This window comes from Cryptomeria japonica, chromosome 5 (genome assembly GCF_030272615.1).
Source record: "Cryptomeria japonica chromosome 5, Sugi_1.0, whole genome shotgun sequence".
In the NCBI taxonomy this organism is placed as follows: Eukaryota; Viridiplantae; Streptophyta; class Pinopsida; order Cupressales; family Cupressaceae; genus Cryptomeria; species Cryptomeria japonica.
The window spans coordinates 101075025-101094753 of record NC_081409.1 but is presented as its reverse complement, the minus strand read 5'-3'; positions in this window follow the sequence as shown (position 1 = coordinate 101094753).

Here is a 19729-nt window from a genome sequence, read left to right as displayed (position 1 = left end):
AAAACCATGGTGGGAAGCCTTACCCACAATCAAATGATACTACTGCAGATAGTATGTGTGTACAATATGGAGTCTGCACATGCAAAAAGGCCAGCTGCCTAGAGCTCACTGCTCAATCACAAAATGGGATTCACACTGACTACAATTGGATGGTTAAATCCAATGATAATGTATTGCTAAAATAGCATCTTCATATGCTGGATTCAGTACCGGTTTAGTTCTGATATGCCTTCTTCAAATACCTTCCTTCAATCTTCAAATGATGTATGTGTGTATAGATCTGCTTATTTTCGCATATACCTTATTACAATCCTTTTCAATCGCATATCAATCTCATAAATGAGATCTTACATTTATACCATAACCTAAGACCAATTGAATAGGTCGGCTCACTAAAAGATATTACAATAAAATCAATTACAAATGAATAAGTAAGAAATGCATCATGTCGGCTCAATGCATTTACAATAATAACAAATCATCTTCATAATGTGTCATGATGATTTGGAATAGATATGCTTGCCGGTGCATAACCTGGACCTATTTGCCGGTAACAACAAATATGCAAACCTGAATAGACCAATAACCAAATCACCAAAGCCAAGTGATCAAATAATGTCTTCGACATAACCAAGTAGTCTCCAAATCATTCCAAGTGTTGGTGAACAATATAACCTGTCGGTGAACCAAATACCGGTGACTGTGCATAAGTCACTGACTTGCCAGTGAACATAACCAAAGATCTCCAAGTGCTGAAAAGGTTGACAAGTGTTGACATCAATGACAAAACCATATCAACATATCTAAAATACCAACGAGGTGATCACCATTCTTTGATTCATTGTATGTACTTTATTCTTTCAAAGTCAAAGTATCATACGATGTATATAATAATACACTTGTACATATAATTTTGTGACATACATTCAGGCGGTGATATGTATATATGATGGAGATTGCCCTGATCCATATATATGGTATAATTATGTTGTTGATGCATGTATGGATGATTTATGATGTATGGATGCACCTAAGATGCTACTAACATATTTGTGATCCAAGATGTGTTGTATGCATGGATACTTATGCATTATGATGTGATTTATGATATGATATTGTTTAGTATTCACTGACGGATTTGTGATGCATGATGAGATGGTATATGAATGATTATACTATATGATGTAATGTATGATAGGATGTTGTATGATATGCACTGATAGATTTGTGTTGTAGGATGTGATGGTATTATGATGACTATGATATAATATGTATGTTTATGTGATGACATGAATGTATGGATGCATGATGGATGTATGGATTATGTGCTAACCCATTTGTGATGCAGAATGCAATGAGTGCATGATGAGTATGATATGATTTATACTTAGGAGATGATATATATGGGTGCATATGTAATTTTATTATGAAATGAACGCAATGCATATGATATGTTCATGTGATGGATAATTATGTATTATGGACTGATCGGTGGATGATGCGAGATGCAATGCTTATGAATAATATGCGATATATGGATTATGTGCTAACCCATATGTGATGTAGGATGTGAGACAATGAGCTGAAAAATAATTTGGGGATATTAGTCAAGGATGCCAAGATAGATAGAAGAATTAGGGGACATGCACACATTCTTAGTTAAGACCGAGAAATGCAAAAGGATCGGGCAAATGTAATGCAATGCGAATGAGAAGATCATGGAGTGTGAGCACTCGCAAAACAAAATGCCATGTAGTGATTTATTATTTTGATTTAGCATTGTACATGAGTCATCAAGGTATAAGAAACCAAGGTGGAATTTAAAAGTCACTGCATGGACTGATGCATATGAACAAACACGCAAGGTTAGTCCAATACCACACAAAGATACAATGACACTACAAGAAACGGTGCTAGAAAAAACATAAGTAGAAGACATGCCCCAATGTAACATGAGATAGCTAAGACCTCATGAGGCTACAATAAGCAACACATCTAGAAAACACACCAAGCAAAACCCAAAACTAACAAGATAACACTCATTGCTTTGTTATTCCTAGAGCACCATGATATAAAGGATTGTGGCGACCAAGAGGGAAAAAAACAAAAGGAGCTCTGACATGATAAACAAAGATAAAAAAGAATAAAAGCCAACATGAGTTTCTCTGATATCTTTTGCCAAGGGATGACGATCGGATGAGGATTATTGATGTTGTATGACTAGAGGAAGGATACATCTTGCGCAAACTAATGATTGGATGAGGGATCGATACGACTGACTGACAAAAGGGACTTGATAAAGATATGATGACAAAGATGTTGAAGGATAATTGTTGAAGAATGAGCTTATGAGATATGATCTTGAAGGGCATGATGGTCACATGCATATGTATAATGATACCTATATAAAAGCCACTCCTATATACAACATACAAGACGACCAAGGATAAGGAAATGGGAATGTATAGGAAAAGCACAACACTATGCACAAAGGACCAAGCACGGGAGAAGCTATTTACAAATGATAATGGACAAGCGAAGCGCATGGTGGAGCTAATGGATGCAAGCTATAAATGAGGTGATGTGGGTAATGTGAGATACTACACAACAAAGGATAGACGTGATGGAGATGCAGATGAGGGTAGGTAGCGATAGATACTGCCCCGTGGAAGTTGGAGGAGAAGACAAAAAGATAATGGAACTGCCCTTTACATATAGTGTCTGTTGCTAAATTTTCACCATGTGTACGTGCCCAAGGCACCACTAGAAGTGGTTTTCACCAAAAGACAAATTTATTTCTCTTTACTATTTTTGTTATTTTTTGCGCTTTTTAATTTTTTTGTATTTTTTATATTTTTCAATTTTTTTGAATTTTTCTAGTTTTGAATATGAGGTACACTGCTGCAGACTAGGCATAGAATCTTTTCAAGTGTAGGATATTAAGGGGATAATTGAGAGGCTTCCCTTTTGGAGTTGATAACTGATAGGACCCTGAACCATACTTTGTTGTGACCACATATGGACCTAACCAGTTAGCTTCAAACTTTCCTTTCTTTTTGCGATACCATTGATTTCATGGGTTTTCTCAGAGGACTAGATCACCTATTTCAAAATCATGAGGGTGAACCCGCTTCTGATATTGCCTTTTTTAGTCTAGTCTAGCAGGTTTGCAGATGATCATATGCTTTCTGATACTATGCGTCTAGAAGATCAAGTTGAGCTAGTCTTGCCACTATGTAGTCTTCATCAGAAACAAACTCTCTCATTGAAATGTGCAATGATGGTAGCTTGACCTTGATTGGTAAGACCACTTTTGCACCATATACAAGGGAATACAAGGTAGCTCTAGTGAGAATTCGGATTTAGATGGAGGTACCAATCACGACCAGTTTCATTGACAACCTTCTTGAGGATACGAAGTAGGGTTTTATTGGTTGCCTCGGCTTGGTCGTTCCCTTGAGAATAATATGGAGTAGACCAATGATACTAGATGTGGAATATGGAACATATATTACACATATGTTGGTTTTTAAATAGGGTCCCATTGTCATTAATGATTGTGGAGGGAATTCCATAGCAGAAAATGATATGATACAAGATAAACTTAGACACTTGGAGAGTGGTGGTGAGGGTGAGAGAAATAACTTCAAGCCACTTGGTGAAATATTCAGTAGCTACAATAATAAACTTTTGTCCATCTAAGGAAGGGGGATGGATCTTACCAACGAGGTCCAGGCCCCATGTAGAAAAAGGCCATGGTGTTGTTATCAATTGGAAATCCTAAGCTGGAACATGGATCAAATCTTCGTGCCTCTGACAAGGTACACACTTATTGATCAACTCACAACAACCATGTTCCATAGTGGGCCAGTAATACCCCTCTTAAGAGTTGTTTGGCAAGAATATATACACTCATATGGGCTCCACAAGTCTTGCCATGTACATATTTCATCATAATATTAGCTTGGTTTGAATCTAAACATCTAGCAAGGAATTCATGGTAGTCGTGACAATATATATGATCTCCTATAATGGTGAATTGGGCAAAATGGTGGATGAGGTTTCAGTGTTCATTACAAGATACATTAGGTGGAAGGGTATTGTCTTCTAAGGTATGTGTGTATGTCATGATACTAGGGTGATTGGGGTCCAATTATGTTGCACACCATTTCGGTGTGCGATGTTTTGAATGCTGGCTAGAGGAGTTGTTCAACCAAGAACTCACATTTAGGGTTATTTGATTCGATTGTGAGAAGAGACCCAATATTGGCCATTGCAATGACTTCTTTGTTTTGCATCTAGGGGATCTAATCAAATGTGATGTTCTAAAAATTGCGCTTGATATCATCAACCATTCATTTATAAGGAAGGAGTTTATCATCTTTAGTTTGATATTCATCATTTACCTGTTTGATAACTGGTTGTGAATCTTCATAAATGAGGATATTTGTGATATTCCACTGAATGGACATCTTGAGACCAATGACGAGTCCTAAATATTCAACAATATTATTAGTGCATGGAAAGGCCAACTTGAAGAATTAGGGGATGAGATCACCCTAAGGAGTAATAAACAATAAACTTGCCCCCCAATCCTTTTTGAGTGTGAGATTCATCAAAGTAGAGCTTGCAAGGAGGTTGTGATATGACAGTGCATACATATTCATCTAGGAATTAAATGACCAATGGATAAGCATCGACCAAGGGTGTCTGGGCTAACTGGTCTACATTAACTTGTCCTTTGATGACCTTTCTATGTACATACTAAATATCGAATTCACTAAGAAACATAAACCATTTAGCCATACGACCAGTGAGTGTTGTCTTGTACAACAAGTACTATAGGGAATCAATCTTGCAAATGAGCTTGACAATATTACTTAACACATAGTGTCGATGCTTTTGTGAGCATAAGACAGTTCAACTAGACATGCTTTTTCCATGAGAGAATAGTTTAGCTCATAGCCTACTAGGGTCTGACTGATGTAGTAAATTTCTCTTTCTTTTCCTTGATCATCATGTTGGGCAAGAAGTGCCCCCACAATAGTTGGAGTGATTGAGATATACGAGAGAAAAGGTCAACTGAGAATGGGTGGCATTAGCACGGGAGGATGAGCCAGATATTCCTTTATCTTATCAAATGCTTGCTCGCATTGGGCATCCCACTTAAATTCTACACCTTTTCTAAGGAGATGTGTAAATGGATGGCACTTATCTACAAGTTGGGTGATAAAGCATTTGACTGATTGTAACTTTCCTTGTAGGTTGCACATATTTTTTAATGTTTTGGGAGGAGGACTCTCCAATATTTCTTTAACTTTCTTGGGATCAACTTTAATTTCATGTTGGGAGACTATGAATCCTAGGGCCTTACCTGATGCAACTCCAAACACACACGTTTTAGGGTTTAGGTGCAACTTATATTTAACCAGATGCTCAAATATCTACTTGAGGATAATTGGATGCTCTGATCTTGCCTTGGATTTACTTATTATATCATCCCCATAGTCTTCAATTATCTTTTGCATAAGGTCAAGAAAAATTATTGTCATGGCGTGTTCATAGGTGGAGCCTGCTTTCTTGAAACCAAAAGGCATGACCTGGTAACAAAAGGTTCCCCACAAAGTGGTAAGTGTTGTTTTATGTCGATCTTCTTCTACTATCTTGATTTGGTTATATCCAGAAAATTTATGCATAAGAGAAATCATTTCATGTCTCGTTGTCAAATCAACAAGAATGTCGATGTTGGGAAGTGGAAAATCATCCTTGGGGCAAGCTTTATTGAGATCCCTGAAATTTGTACATACTCCGATGGCACCACAAGGTTTAGACAAAGGTACCATATTGGAGATCCATTTTGAGTAATCAATTGGTTGGATGAACTTGACCTCCAAGAGTTTTTTAAACTCCGCCTTGACCAATAGTGTAATTTTGGGATGCATCTTGCACAGTTTTTGTTTAACTAGTTCAAAATTTGGATCTAATGCCAAGTGATGGACTACTAGTTCAGGATTGAGGTCAAGCTTGTCTACATAAGATCATGTGAAGTTGGTGAGCCACTTGTGAAGGATCTTAGAGAAAACATGAAATTCATCATCAGAAAAAGAAGTACGTACATGAGTGATGTGTGGATTTTTCATTGTTCCCAGATTCATCTCTTTGGCCTGGTCTATGAGAATCGGTGATCTTTAAGGAATATGTGCATCAATGAGGGGAAGAGGGGATTCCTCATCTTCTAGTGCCTCGAAGAGGTTTTCACTAGAAGATACACCCTTTATTTTTACTATTTTATGGTCTACAGATGCTTTAGAAATGTTTTCACTATGAGACTTGATATTTTAATTCTTTTTCATTTTTGCGGTTAAGGACCCCTTCTTCCTCGAAGTAACCTTGAGGATCCAACTTGTACACTATTCTACTCAGGATGATAATATGGTACACAATCAGTTGCCCTCAGGAATTGTAGGATAACTATATCATTTTGGAATGTGTGTTTAGCCCCAATCAATGAGTTCAGGGTGGTGAGGGTAAGGTCAATTGGGAGAACGGATGTGTAAAATAGGGTGGATGTGCCAAAGGTAGAGGAGCTATCTATATCATCATATGCTTATTTGACAACCTTCTCAGGTATGTCTTTAATATCGACTGAAATATTTTTTTGTTGTTTCCAAAAGTGCCTGTCGAAGTTGAGGCTTCATGTGAGGGACGTCCAAAACCAAGCCTTTGATGTGAACATTGAGAGTTGGATAAATAGATCTATGTATTCAACTTTCATCATGTCTTAGGCCTCTGCCTTGATAATCCCATTTTTGAGTAGCCAATTTGTGAGCTATGGGATACTTTTCTTTGAACTGGTTGAGATGGGTATCATTATCTAGGGAGACATCTCTGAAGAGCCATTGGTTAATATCTCCCTCTATGACCTTTTAATTGAGTTCATCATGGGATCAAAATATGGTGGAGCCACATTTTCAGACCGTAGGTTCTTTCTTTTTTGGCTCTTTAGTAGGTTTCCCATGAGCATGTGGATCTAGAGGTAGGGCGCCCACAGTGAAAGTGCCTTGTAGGGCGTATTCACCACAACCAACGTCGTTGATCTTGAGTTGGAAAAAAGATGATGAGATGGATTTTTTCTCTTTTGCAATGGTAAGTATGGCATCCAAGTCAATGTATGAGAATGATGAGGGGGCTTGGTAAGATCCAATGTTGATGCCTGGGCAATGATGGGAACATGGTGAGGAAACCTCGAGATCACAATAGTACTCAAATGATTGGGCATTACCATGACTCGTGATTTTGTAGCCTTAATATGGGAATTTAAGGAACTGATGGTAAGTGGAAGGGAAGACTTGCATGGTGTGGATCCATGGGCAACTAAGGAGGATATTGAATGGTAATTCAATATCAATGATGTGGCAAAATTTACTCTATGTTACTAAGCCTACTTGAATTGGGAGATTGATCATTCCTACTAAGATTCTCTAAACATTGTCATATGCTTTGATGGTAATGTATTGATTCTGTATATGAACAACGGTGTACCCACTTGAGTAACAAATTTTAATGTATAGAGGTTCAAGGAAAAACCATTATCGATCAGTACCCGTTTTACCTTATAGTGTTTGATGATGGCTTCAATGTTTAGCAAATGAGTATGATCAGGATCAAGAACCATGGAATCAAATTGCATAAAGTTGAGATGGTATGTGGAGGACAAGTGAGCTACCATGGCTTGGAATTGTGTAAGATCCATGTTTCTAGGGACATGGACCTCTTGTAATGTTTGGTTAAGGATCTCATAATGGGTAGGTGAGGCTTTTAGCGAATCCAAGATGAAGATCTATGTGAAGGTTTTCCCTGGATATTCAAGGATGTTATATTTCATAGACATGGGCATTGCTAGGATAGTGTTAGGCGTGGGGACCCCAAGTACTAAATACAAGCTCTCCTAGTGGTTAATACACAATGAGTGTCAACTTCCTGGACACAAATCATGTTGACACGATCCTCCACTTGAGTGATACAACCTATCGTACTTCCATAATCAAATGGCACATTGTTATAATTGATATTGTTGGTCGTATGAGCCTGATTGGTGTTAGATGTCCTAGCTTCTCCTTGATGTTTAGGAAGAGTATTCTTATACATGCAAAGGTTAGAATTTGGTGAGTTTCTTGTGACAAGGTCGACGATAATTTTACCTTGGTCAATGAGGTCGTGAGCGTGGTGTTTGAGCTTCAAACACTTGTTTGTATCATGACCCTTAATGCGATGACGGGCACAATATTTTGTAAGGAATATAAGTATCAGAACAACTTCCTACACTAACTTGGAGAGGAGGGAAATGAAAAAACTTTTATAGATTGTTACAACAGTTACAAAAACTTAACAAAAATAGACATGATAACATGCATACCACAACATAGTGATTTACGTGGGGAAAACCCTTTCGGGAGAAAAACCCTACACTCCAAAAGCACCTCAATATATTATTAAAAAGTTAATAACAAATTACAATACATTTGCAGAGCAAGCTCTTCATAGGAGCACCACTAATCAGAGATTCAGAGGTAACTCAATAGCCATAAGACTCTTACACACAACACCTATCTTGTGCACCTCATATATAGTAGATACAATACAAGAAATCGTTAAAAGGTATTTCAAATCCATGGGCTAAAACCACCCAATAAAATAGAGTCAACCTCATCTCTATTTTAGATTCCCTATGATGTGTCAAAACACACATCAACATGTGTTCCTCCCTTTTACAACTCATTTATGTGTCCAATGCTATTTATATTTCCTATTTCAAGAGTCCAAACTTCTGAAGGTCATAACTTGTGAGTCGTGTGTCTGATTGACAAACTGTTTGATGCGCAAGAAAACTCACGAAGTTCTCTGTCACCTCATCACCCACTACACCAATTACTCCCACTTTTAAGGGAATTTTAGAGGGTCTAAAGTCCTCAAAATTAAATTTAAACCTTTCATCACACCCTACAAAAACAAAAACTTTAATATCTTCAAAACTAGTTGTGATCTTGCGACAAAAAATTACCGACATGCTTATCTAGCACTAGTACATTTAGAGCTGATTTCCAACAGCCATTTGTCGGATTTTCGATGAATTTTCATCGGAGTGTCGACAAAATACACCATTGAAAACTCGGCGTCAGATTGGTTGACGATGCCATGCCCGTCGTAAATTTGACAATCCAATGGACTCTGTCGATGTTCAAAGAAGTTGTCGTTCGAAAGCTTAGTATTCAACGTAATTCCGACGATGATCATTTTTATAAAAATAATAATAATTATCATTGATATAAAAGAGCCATCAAAGGAATGAAATGCTGAAAGGACTCACCAAAGATAATAACTTCATCAACAAAAGATATTGAAGAAAGCAGAGAGGGTCTTCATCGACGAGAAAAGCTCTCAAGGAAATAATACTATCAGTGCAACATAAAAAGGACCCACCGAAAGGAGAATTTTCATCGAAAGAATAATATCGATCAGACAAAAAGAAGCTACATCGATAAAATATATTGATGAGGATATAGGTTTTGAGGAGGTTAAATTTCATCGACAAAAGATATCGAAGAAAGCAGAGAGGGTCTTCATCGACGGGAAAAGTTCTCGAGGAAATAATACTATCGATGCAACATAAAAAGGACCCACCGAAAGGAGCGTTTTCATCAAAAGAATAATATCTATTAGACAAAAGGAAGCTACATTGATAAAATATATCGATGAGGATATAGGTTTCGAGGAGGTTAAAAGGCATGCTCTTGATATGCGTGGTTTTGCCGATGTAACTTTATCGGTGAAGAACGATAAGGGAAAATAAAGAAAAGCTTCGGTGAGATAATAGACTCATTCATCGACGGGGCATAGTGATATCGATGAAAGAAGTATTTCGATGGAAAAATAAAGGAGGACACCGAAGCCCAAGGTTTCTTCGACATAAGACCCGATGGATATCAGATATGTTTCGATGAGGAGACCACCATACTAACCGAATACAGTATTTCGATGAATGGAAAAAATACTTGATCAAAGTAATATTCGAAACAAAAGTATTGTCGATAGAAACAAAGAGATCGATGGACTAAAGAAACAAATGATCAAAAGACATATCCTCATCGAAATGATTATTGATTGCTGCAAAAATCATAAACAAACCCAAGGGAAGGTCACATCGCCATTAAATTCAAATGTGTGCCCGAGTGACCGTTGTCCAAAGTGCCATTACTAACTGATTACATATGCCATAAGTAGTGGATCAACCATCAAAGGACACAACATTAAGGAATTCATAGGCGACAAACTGAAAGCAGGGTGAATTCATAGATAAAGCTTAGTAATTCCAAGTAAGTTGTTTGCACACAGACCTCTTTTTCAAAATTCAAATGGAATCATCATCTAAAACTAATAAGACCAGAAAGGGAAAAGAACCTATTGCCGCAAAAGAAAAACCTAAAAGACAGAAAAGGGAAGGGCGTTCTTTGGCCTAGGACCTGATTGACCAGTGCCCATCATCTAGTTTGAGGTCCAAGAATATTAGAGCTAATGAGGAAGGCCTAGAGGACCGGTTTGAGGATCTTGGAGACATATGGACAGAGTTGAGAGGGTATGAATTATTCATATATGGGTACAACAGAATAGTTGCCCCCTAACCTATCAACAATTTATGGTGATTGAACTTAGGAATGTTAGTTGTGGCTAATGTATTCGTGAATGTGGAGCTCATGAAGGCATTGGCAAACAAATATGACCCTAAAACCAGGACCATATATAACTACATGGGTGAGCCAATTCTTGCAATCACAAAGGAGGTTATTGACACCATGTTCGAGTTGGATTGGGGATTTAAAGAATTGATTGACCTCGAGAAGTTAACAAGTGAATATTTTAACCTAGAGCACATTTACAAAATGTGGAGACTCCCTATACATAGACCTAGGAATGCAGGGTCCTTAGTGCCACTAGGTCAGGATGACAAAGCTCCCTATGATGTCAACTCTTTCCATCCATATTTCAAGTATACCTATTACTGTGTTGCCCAAGTGCTAGGGATAAAAGCCCATCCTTTGATGGATATTGTAGACATGGTCATTTGTGCCGATTTGCAGTCTAAGGACCCCCGCTTCTTTGATTTTTTTGCTTATTTGGTTGAGGTTTTGAATCATGGGTTAGAAAAGTTAAAGGGGGATGTCATCAATGTTCATTTGAAGAATTATTCCTTACTTATGCATATGCTATTGTATGTGGGCCAAGATGAAGGGTTATGGGCAAAACAGTTATGTGTTAGGACATATGACAATGCTGGAATGAGAAAACCAGTGCAACTATGGGTTTCTTCATGGGACCAGAGGTATGTGAATAATCAATATTGGCATTTTGAGGAGTTCTTTGTCAAGCCATTATATAGACTGTTGGGATGCCCATGTGATCATGCCCTTGCACCAGAGGTTCAAAGATTCCTAAGACCAACATATTTCGTTGAAGATCCCTCAATTGAACATAATTGGGGAGATTGGTATTATTTTTTAGACTGCACACAAGTCAGGCTATACGGGTTCAAAGGGAGACCATACTTATACCACTTACAGTCCCTAATAGAGTGGCTTGTCTAGAAATTGTGAGGCAATTGTCAATAGTGAGTACAAAACATCTGACAAGCCATGGAAAACAATCAATTGTACATGGGTTGTTGGTATTTTCAGATTTTATTGTGAAAAGTTCAAAAAGTTATGGCCTACTGCAGACAAAATTGGATTATTATGGCATGGCTATGGGGGATCCAAGGCCCAATTTCGATCTTGAAGGATACATAAGGATAGCCCGATCATCATAAAAGCTGAAGGCTGGAGAGCATAAATCTTACCTACCGGATGACCTCATTAAGAACATTGGCAGAGAAGAGGCCAGAGTGAAGCGAATAAATTTTAAGAAAGCAATGCAGGCTTATAAATGGAAGCTTTATAGAAGGAAAATGGATGAGAACGTGCTACAAAAGATTGAAGACCCCTTGGAGTTGGCCAACAAACTTGTGGAGTATGAATTGGAAATACTTGAAGGAGTCCCGCCTCATGTTTTTAGGGATTACATTGATACTTTTAGGAATACAGATCCTTTGGCTCATATGTCTCATGCTTCCACATCTGGCATCATTCCATTCACCCCTTGAGAAGATTACCTCCCTGGTTATGGAGAGGATTACCCCCTGGTTATGTAGAGGATACACTGATAGACTTGGCAACAGGACAACTGAATGTCCGAGAAGTGGCTGACATTAGATTCCTGGAGCATGAGGATTTCATTGCTGATAGTGACTTCATTGCTTCCAAGGAGTTCACTACATTCCTCTATCAACATAAAGGATCTCAAATTAGGAATAACATGATAAATAGTGAAGAAGAGCAGTAGCTTCAAAAGTTACAAGATGATATGGATCTTGTGATGAGAGAAATGATACCTGAGAAGGGAAGACATTTGCTTAAGGAAGGTGGTGTGCTATTATACTCTGGATGGGACATGAACTCTGCCTTGTTGTTTGATGGATTCCTCAAGAAATAGGACCCAAGTAAGCAAATGATGCCAAAAGAGATTGATAAACTCTTTAGAGGATCAGGATATGATCTAGATCAAAAGGCTCTTCTACAGTGGGCTATCTATCCCAAAGATAAAAGACCTATATTGGTTGATACAAAAGAAGCTTTTGGACATTTGATGGTACAACAGGTTGGAAAGACTGGCCCTAGAACAACTGCCAAACTAAATTTGGATCTCGCTAAACTGAACCGAGATCAGATAGAGTTTCTGGTCCAAGAAAATTCTACATACAAAAGCCTATATGAGAAAATCGATGAAGAAGAACAGAGGTTGCAAGCAAGATTACTTCAGATTGATACAGGTACCAGTCAAACAAAGATGACATACAATGTGGACAGAGATGCCATGGATGCCTTGACAGACGCTATGTATTGGAGGAACAGGGTCGAAAAGACATCTCGGCAAGTAGAAAAGGTACAACAAAAGATGGATAAGTTAATTCTGGAGATCATTGAACATAGGTTCAGAAGTATGATGCAAGTTGCAGAAATATATTGGAAAACATACACTGGAAGAGTCAGAGCTTTGAAAGAGCATGAAAGGCTCATGTCTCGGTTGGAAGGTTTGATGAATGACAATAGTTTGATTAATCTAGGTGAGAAAATTGAAGTCGAGGCTCACTTGAAGTCCCATGATGAATTGGCAAATCAATTAAGGAAAGAGCATCAGAGGCTGGACGATGGGAATACCCCTAGGGTGCCCTCTTTTTATAGTAATGGTGAGTTAGTATCGTTGGAACAGTGGAAATAAGAGTTCAGTGATGAGAAGAATCGAGCAGTAGCAGAGTTGGATCGGGACAAAGATTTGTCACTTTGTGTTAACAATATTCTATCCAATCATTTCCAGATAGAAAGTGACATGAGGACACAAAACAATGACGTTCTAATGTATAAAGATGATAAGTACATTGAACACATAGGAATGTTGAACTTGTTTATCTTCTAGTTTGTTAACAAAAGTGCTAATTAATAGTTATGTGCTGAAAAGCCACTATGCTTGGAGACAATGTATACCCTCATATAAATGAGGGAATTTTTGTAACAATAAGGATCATTAGAGAAGAAGTAGAATATAGCCTCAGGCTTACTATTGTACCATTTTGCGAACATACATAATATAATCAGTCGTCTTTCCTTTGTGTATATGTTGTTGATTGTTGCATCTTTCTGTAGGCAGTTGCTTGTGATATTATCTAAAGGAGATAAGGTTACTTGTATTCTTCCAGTAAAACTTTGTGTTTCATATTGTGGATTTGAATAAAAGATTTACTTGCGAATATAGTTTTTGTATATAGTGCACATGCATATTATCTCAACCATGGTGTGCTTGCATATGTATATAGTTTTGTTTATTGGTGGAAAGCCTGAGGTTCAATGTTCTTCAACATAATAAGAATCCAACTAACTAACTAAATGTTCTTCAACATAATAAGAATCCAACTAATTTATCTAAAAGGAAGGTAATCTTTAAACGATAAAAAACATTGAACAAATATTATCAAGCTAATCAATATGAGAAAGGAATTCAAATGGCAAGTTTCATTTTTGAGGGAAGAGATAAAGGTTCAGAGGTTACTGTTATCACTGTTTAAAAAATGGGTATTCTTTTCCATAATTGGTTGTCTATGAAATTCTTGGGTCTGGTATGGCCTTGTGACTTCTATTGCTTTGGGTCCTAAAGACAGTTTAGGGTTTAGGATTAATCACTTTCAAAATGTCTAAGAAAAAACCCTTATAATTTTATTTCCGTGTTACTTTATTCACTTAAGTAATGGGTCCTTTTGTCATGCAAAGTGTTCCCCCTGTTATTTTTTACCTAGGCAGTCCTTTTAAATGTTTTAATTTTTATTCGCCTTTAAATTGCCTTTTCTAATGACCGTCAAGCCTTGTAATTGTCACGCAACTCTCAGTCAATCGGATGGCCCGCGTGGATTCGTGAACTCAACATGCCCGAAAGTTACCTATCGCGAAGTAGCGAAAAGGTTTGGCGAGACCCAGCGATGAGGACTTCTTTCTTGGCTAAAGGGCAATCGGTTTGGAAAGAGATCAACGACCCGCATTGATTTGCAACCTAAAGATGCTCGTGGTTTACAAGTTGCGAAATGGCAAAAAGATGGTGGGCCAGGGTGAAGTGGTTAGTAGAAAGGGTAACAGCAGTGCAAGTCGCTGAGATCTGACTCCCCGTATTGTTTTGCGAGATAAAGATAACTGAGTTTTACCCTTCTGCAAAATAGTGAAAGGGTTTGGTGGGCCCAATGTCCAAGCTTCATCTGAAGATTAAAGACGGATCATGTTCTATCTGATCGGATGGCCCTCATTATTTCATGAGATCAAAGCACACATGTTTTAACTATTGTGAAATAGCGAAAGGTTGTGGCGGGTCCCAGAAGCCGGTGGGTTTTCTAACGAGTAAAGAGTGAGTGGTTCAGAGAATAATCAACGGCCTGCGTTGATTCACAACCCAAAGATGCAAAGAGTTAGTTTTCTTGAAGTGGCAAAATGACATGGCATTCCAAGTGAGCAGTCCAGGAGGTAGGGATCGCAAATCAAAGGATTACACGTGTCCTCCAAATCACGTAAAACAAACAAACTTAGTGACCAAGTGGTGGGCCCAACAAACATAATGATATAAACTGAAGACAAAGAGGTGACTTGTTAGGCACAGGTGGCATTTCAAAAGTGGATCCCGTTGAAGTCTTTCAGCGAGTAGGAAGTTGACACGCTAGTTCAAGAGGGATCGAATTCCAAAGTGAATGGTGCTAATTCAAAGGGCCCATGTCTGTCAGTTCTAATAGGTTGTTAAAGGAAGGGCATCTCAAGAAGGATCTAACAGCGGGCGTTATTTTGCAACCTTTAAATGCACGATGGTTACCATTCACGAAATAGTGAAAATGGTTAGCGTTAATCATTTTGAACGCAGTTAGTGATATAAACCACCAGGTTAGGACAATGTAAAGATCGATCAAGTTTCAATTGATCAGATAGCTAGCGCAGCTTCGTGAGGTCAAGATGCAAGATGGTTACCCATTGCGAAAAAGCGAAAGGATTTTCAGCCTGTTGCCAAGCAAGGAAGAGTCAAAGGGGTAAAAGTGGTGCAAGTTCTATCTGATCCAACGGTTGGCATCTTTTTGCTAGATGAACATGCAAGAGCTTTACACTCTGTGAAACAGCGAAAGAGAAAAATGAAAAATACTTAGAGCAGTTTTGATCCGTTGGAGCCAAATTTTTGAATTCTTTCATGAATTCAATTCTGAAGGGACGACCGAAGCGTGTGGTGTTAATGTTGCAGTTAAGGAGCCAAATTGTCGTATATATCCCTGCATCAATTGAACAAGGGTATCATTTCACAGAAGAAGTTTCAGAGAGAGCTGGTGCAGAGTAGAAGTTTGCAAACAGAAATCAGGTTCTCTTGCTCTTTGTTTACCCATTGCTTAAAGATTGTTGAATTGTGGTCTTGTCCTGTTAGAAAATTGCTTTGATTGATAATTGGCTTAGTTGCATACTCCTAAAATGGGACCCAAAAGAGAATTAACAGGGAAGGTAAATTACCAGGACCGAAATATTTGTGATGACTTTCTTGAGTAGTTAACCATGTCGACCAATGTCGGGGCTAGGGCCAAGGCGTTAGTGCCAAAAACACCCCGTTTGAAAATTGGGGATGTTTTATATGATAAAGGAAATTGGTTGAGGGACCCTGAAATAGGGATATCCAGTCTCAGTTTGTTTAAAGTGGGTTTTGGTCAAAGACATGCCCCTTCCCCTATGAATAGTATCTAGAATTTAGATGTATGGAAGCTTGTGGTCCCAGGTGTTTTTATGGATGTAGATCTGTTGACCCTAATTGCATAGAATTATGACCCTGCTGCCAGATGCATTAGAAACATAAAGGGATCAACCCTTGTCAAAATCAAAGATGATGAGTTTAGGAATGTCTTCAAGCTTAGTGAAGCTTCCAGCTACCTTGAGCCTATTGATTTTGAGGCATTAACCCAAGTTTACAATGCCCAAAGAGATCATCTTAGGAGTGGCCCATTGAGAGAATTTTTTGTCAAAATAGGGGGATTAACAGTTGTAGGCCCTAGCACAATGGAGCCATTTTCCCTGAATTTATTTACTCTGAGAGCTAAGGGTATGTACTGGACACTGTGTCAAATTTTTGGAGAAGATGCTGAGAAAAACATGCCCGTCCATTATATGTTAATGATTGCCCAAATTTTGAACCCTTCCCTGGCCATAGCATTTGACTTTGCTCCTTTCCTCTCTGATGCTATCCATGCAGGCTTAGTAGGAATTAAGAATGTTAAGGTAGACAAGCCATTTGGATGGTATTCCTTGTTGATGCATATGTTTCTATTCAAAGGGGCTGATTATTTTGCAAAAGAGATGGACCTGGTTAAGGTCAAGGATAAAGAGGAGATGCCAGTGCAATTGTGGAGTACTGTTCTATCTTGGGATAGAGAGGATGCAAGTTATCTAAAGTTTGATAGATGCTTTGCATCTAAAATTTGAGTTCTCTTGTGTGCAGAAAACCCTAGGATTCCCAAGGCTCTTTTGGAATTCCTTAGGCCCAAAGAATTTGCAGAGGATATCAAGATTGTTCATAACTGGGGAGATATGTATCTATATCCCATTTCTACTATTTTTAGAGTGTTTGTATTTAGGGGTACCCCTTATCTACTACCCTATCAGGTTCCATTAAAGATAGGGATTGCAGAAGTATTAAGACAGATTGGAGGAGTGCAGGAGGCCGAATTAACTAACAGGGGTAAAGGGACAATTTTCCCAACCATCATCATGGCTCATCATTTTGTAATTACCAAAGGTGGATGAAAGTATTTTGAAGAATTCTTTAAACCATATATGTTATCAACTGCAGTGTCAAGGTGTGTCGACCCTAATGATTTCTTCAACGACATGTTTAGGAAGAGAGCAGTTTGTAAAATCAGGCCTCACCAATTCCAATTCCCTGAAGATTTGATCAGGAATGAATTTAGTCTAGATGAGCAGGAGTTGAGGAAGGAGAAGTGGATTGCATACAAAAGAGCCCTTAACTTTATCCATCAATTTGATTCTAGTTATGATCCTCTCTCTAGTTTCACCCCTTTTGAAGAAAAGGTTAAATTCTTAATTATTTATTATGAAGATTTAATGCAAACCTTGAAGGAAAAAAGAGAAGCCATAATGCAGAATGATCTTGACAGGGCTAAATTGGTCCTAGCCAAGCCTGCCTTTGCTAAGGCTATTCCACCAGGTGATTATATAATGCACAAGAGATCTAAGTATACTGTAATGATGCCAATAATAGGTGAACCTTCTACTTCTAGAGGGAAAAGGGCCATTGAAGATACTATTGAGATTCAGGATTCGCGTAAGAGGTAGAGGACAGGTAAAGAAATTGAAACTGATGACCCTCATTACTCTCCATCTCAGTCCCCTATTCATATAGGAGATGAGCAAGCGATGGCTGAGCAATTTATACAATTGGGGAGTCTGGGTGAAATTGCCTACACCTATAATGAGACTCAAGAAGGAATGCCAGAAGAGCCACCCTATGCTGAAATGGATGTAACTGATGGTGAGCTACAGGGAAAAGAATTGGACATTACTGTCAAAAAATCTAGTGAAGAATTCCTAGCTGACAGCAATGTTGTCACATCAGGAGCTTTTATGCAGTTTCTATGGACAGAAAATATTGATCAATTCAAGATCAGATGTGAGCAAAGGGTAAATGAACAGCCTCTCAAGGATGCAGCCCAAGTGGAGGAAGAGGTTAAACAAGAAATGATGGTTGAGTTCATAGCTATCACTCTTGAGGCTGGAAGAGAGATGGTGGATAAGGCTGGTGTGCTAATCCTCCCTAAATGGGATATAGCTGATGCATTGGTTCTTGAAGCAGTCAGAAAGGAAACTAAGCCAAAGAAGGGAGTGGTATTCCACAAAGATGATGCTTCTCTGGTTATGTGGTCCCTTAAAAGAGATGAAGGTAGAAGAAGGAAAGATACCTCACAGTCTAACCTTCTAGGAGCTATGATAGTCAGAAGAGTTCAGGATACAGGGGTAGTGGAAGCAGCTAGTACTATTTTAGAGACTGCTAAGTTCAATGTAGTAGTAGCAGAGAAGGAAGCAAAAGAAAAGGTTGATCTCCAAATTAGGTTGGAAACAATTGTAAAGGCTTACAATGAAGCCAAAAAGGAGGTATCCAACAAGGACACTATCATTGCCAAACTTCAAAGTCAGTTGATGGGACAATACCAAGGAGGTGAGTCCTCTACCTTAGCAATTTCTTCTTCTCCAGCAAGGCCCCCACCTACTAGTCCCATCATAGAATTCCCTCCTTCTCCTGTGCCTTCTGGTTTTCAACCAGCTGAGACTTATCAACATGAATTGGAAAAGTTGAAATAGGCTCAGGCCTTATTTGCAAATAAGTATGAGGAGAAGATAAAGGCTACAATTTTGAGTTTTGCTGATATCGTTGATGCTCCCACGATACATATCAATATGAAGAGAATTTTTGACACTCTTTGTGAGTTAAATGAGGACAAGGCCATTCTAGAGCCTATTCTAAATAAGTGGATCCCAAGGGAAGTAGATTTAGAATTCATGTGTGTATCTTATGATGAAGTCGGATCCGATGCCACTATCAAATCCACATGTGAATTGACCAAAGGTTTGACAAAGTTGGCAGAAGGGAAAGCCAATGTGGAAAGGAAGGCTAATTTATATAGAAAAGAGTATACTGAGCACAAATTTGAACTGTTTCCTAGAGGTTTTGTCAACCAAAATCAGATAAAGGACAAACAGGTATGGCTGGATGAGTTAGAAGCTAATATGTCTCTAAGGGTAAATGAAATAATCAATAAAGATGACACCTCACTATTTGTTAAAACAATTGAGGAAATAGAAAAGATTAAATCACATTATGGTTTCTTGGAGTCAGAAGTGAGGAAAATAAGGAATTCTTGGAAAAAGCTATTAAAGTTGAAGAAAAAGATTATTGGCTACTCATGGCCTAACGATGATCTTTTTCAAGAGTGGTCCAAAAAATATGCGGTGTAGGAAGAAGATGCTTCGGAGCAGTTACAAGAGGTTGCAACCAAGTAAAAAGTGAAAGA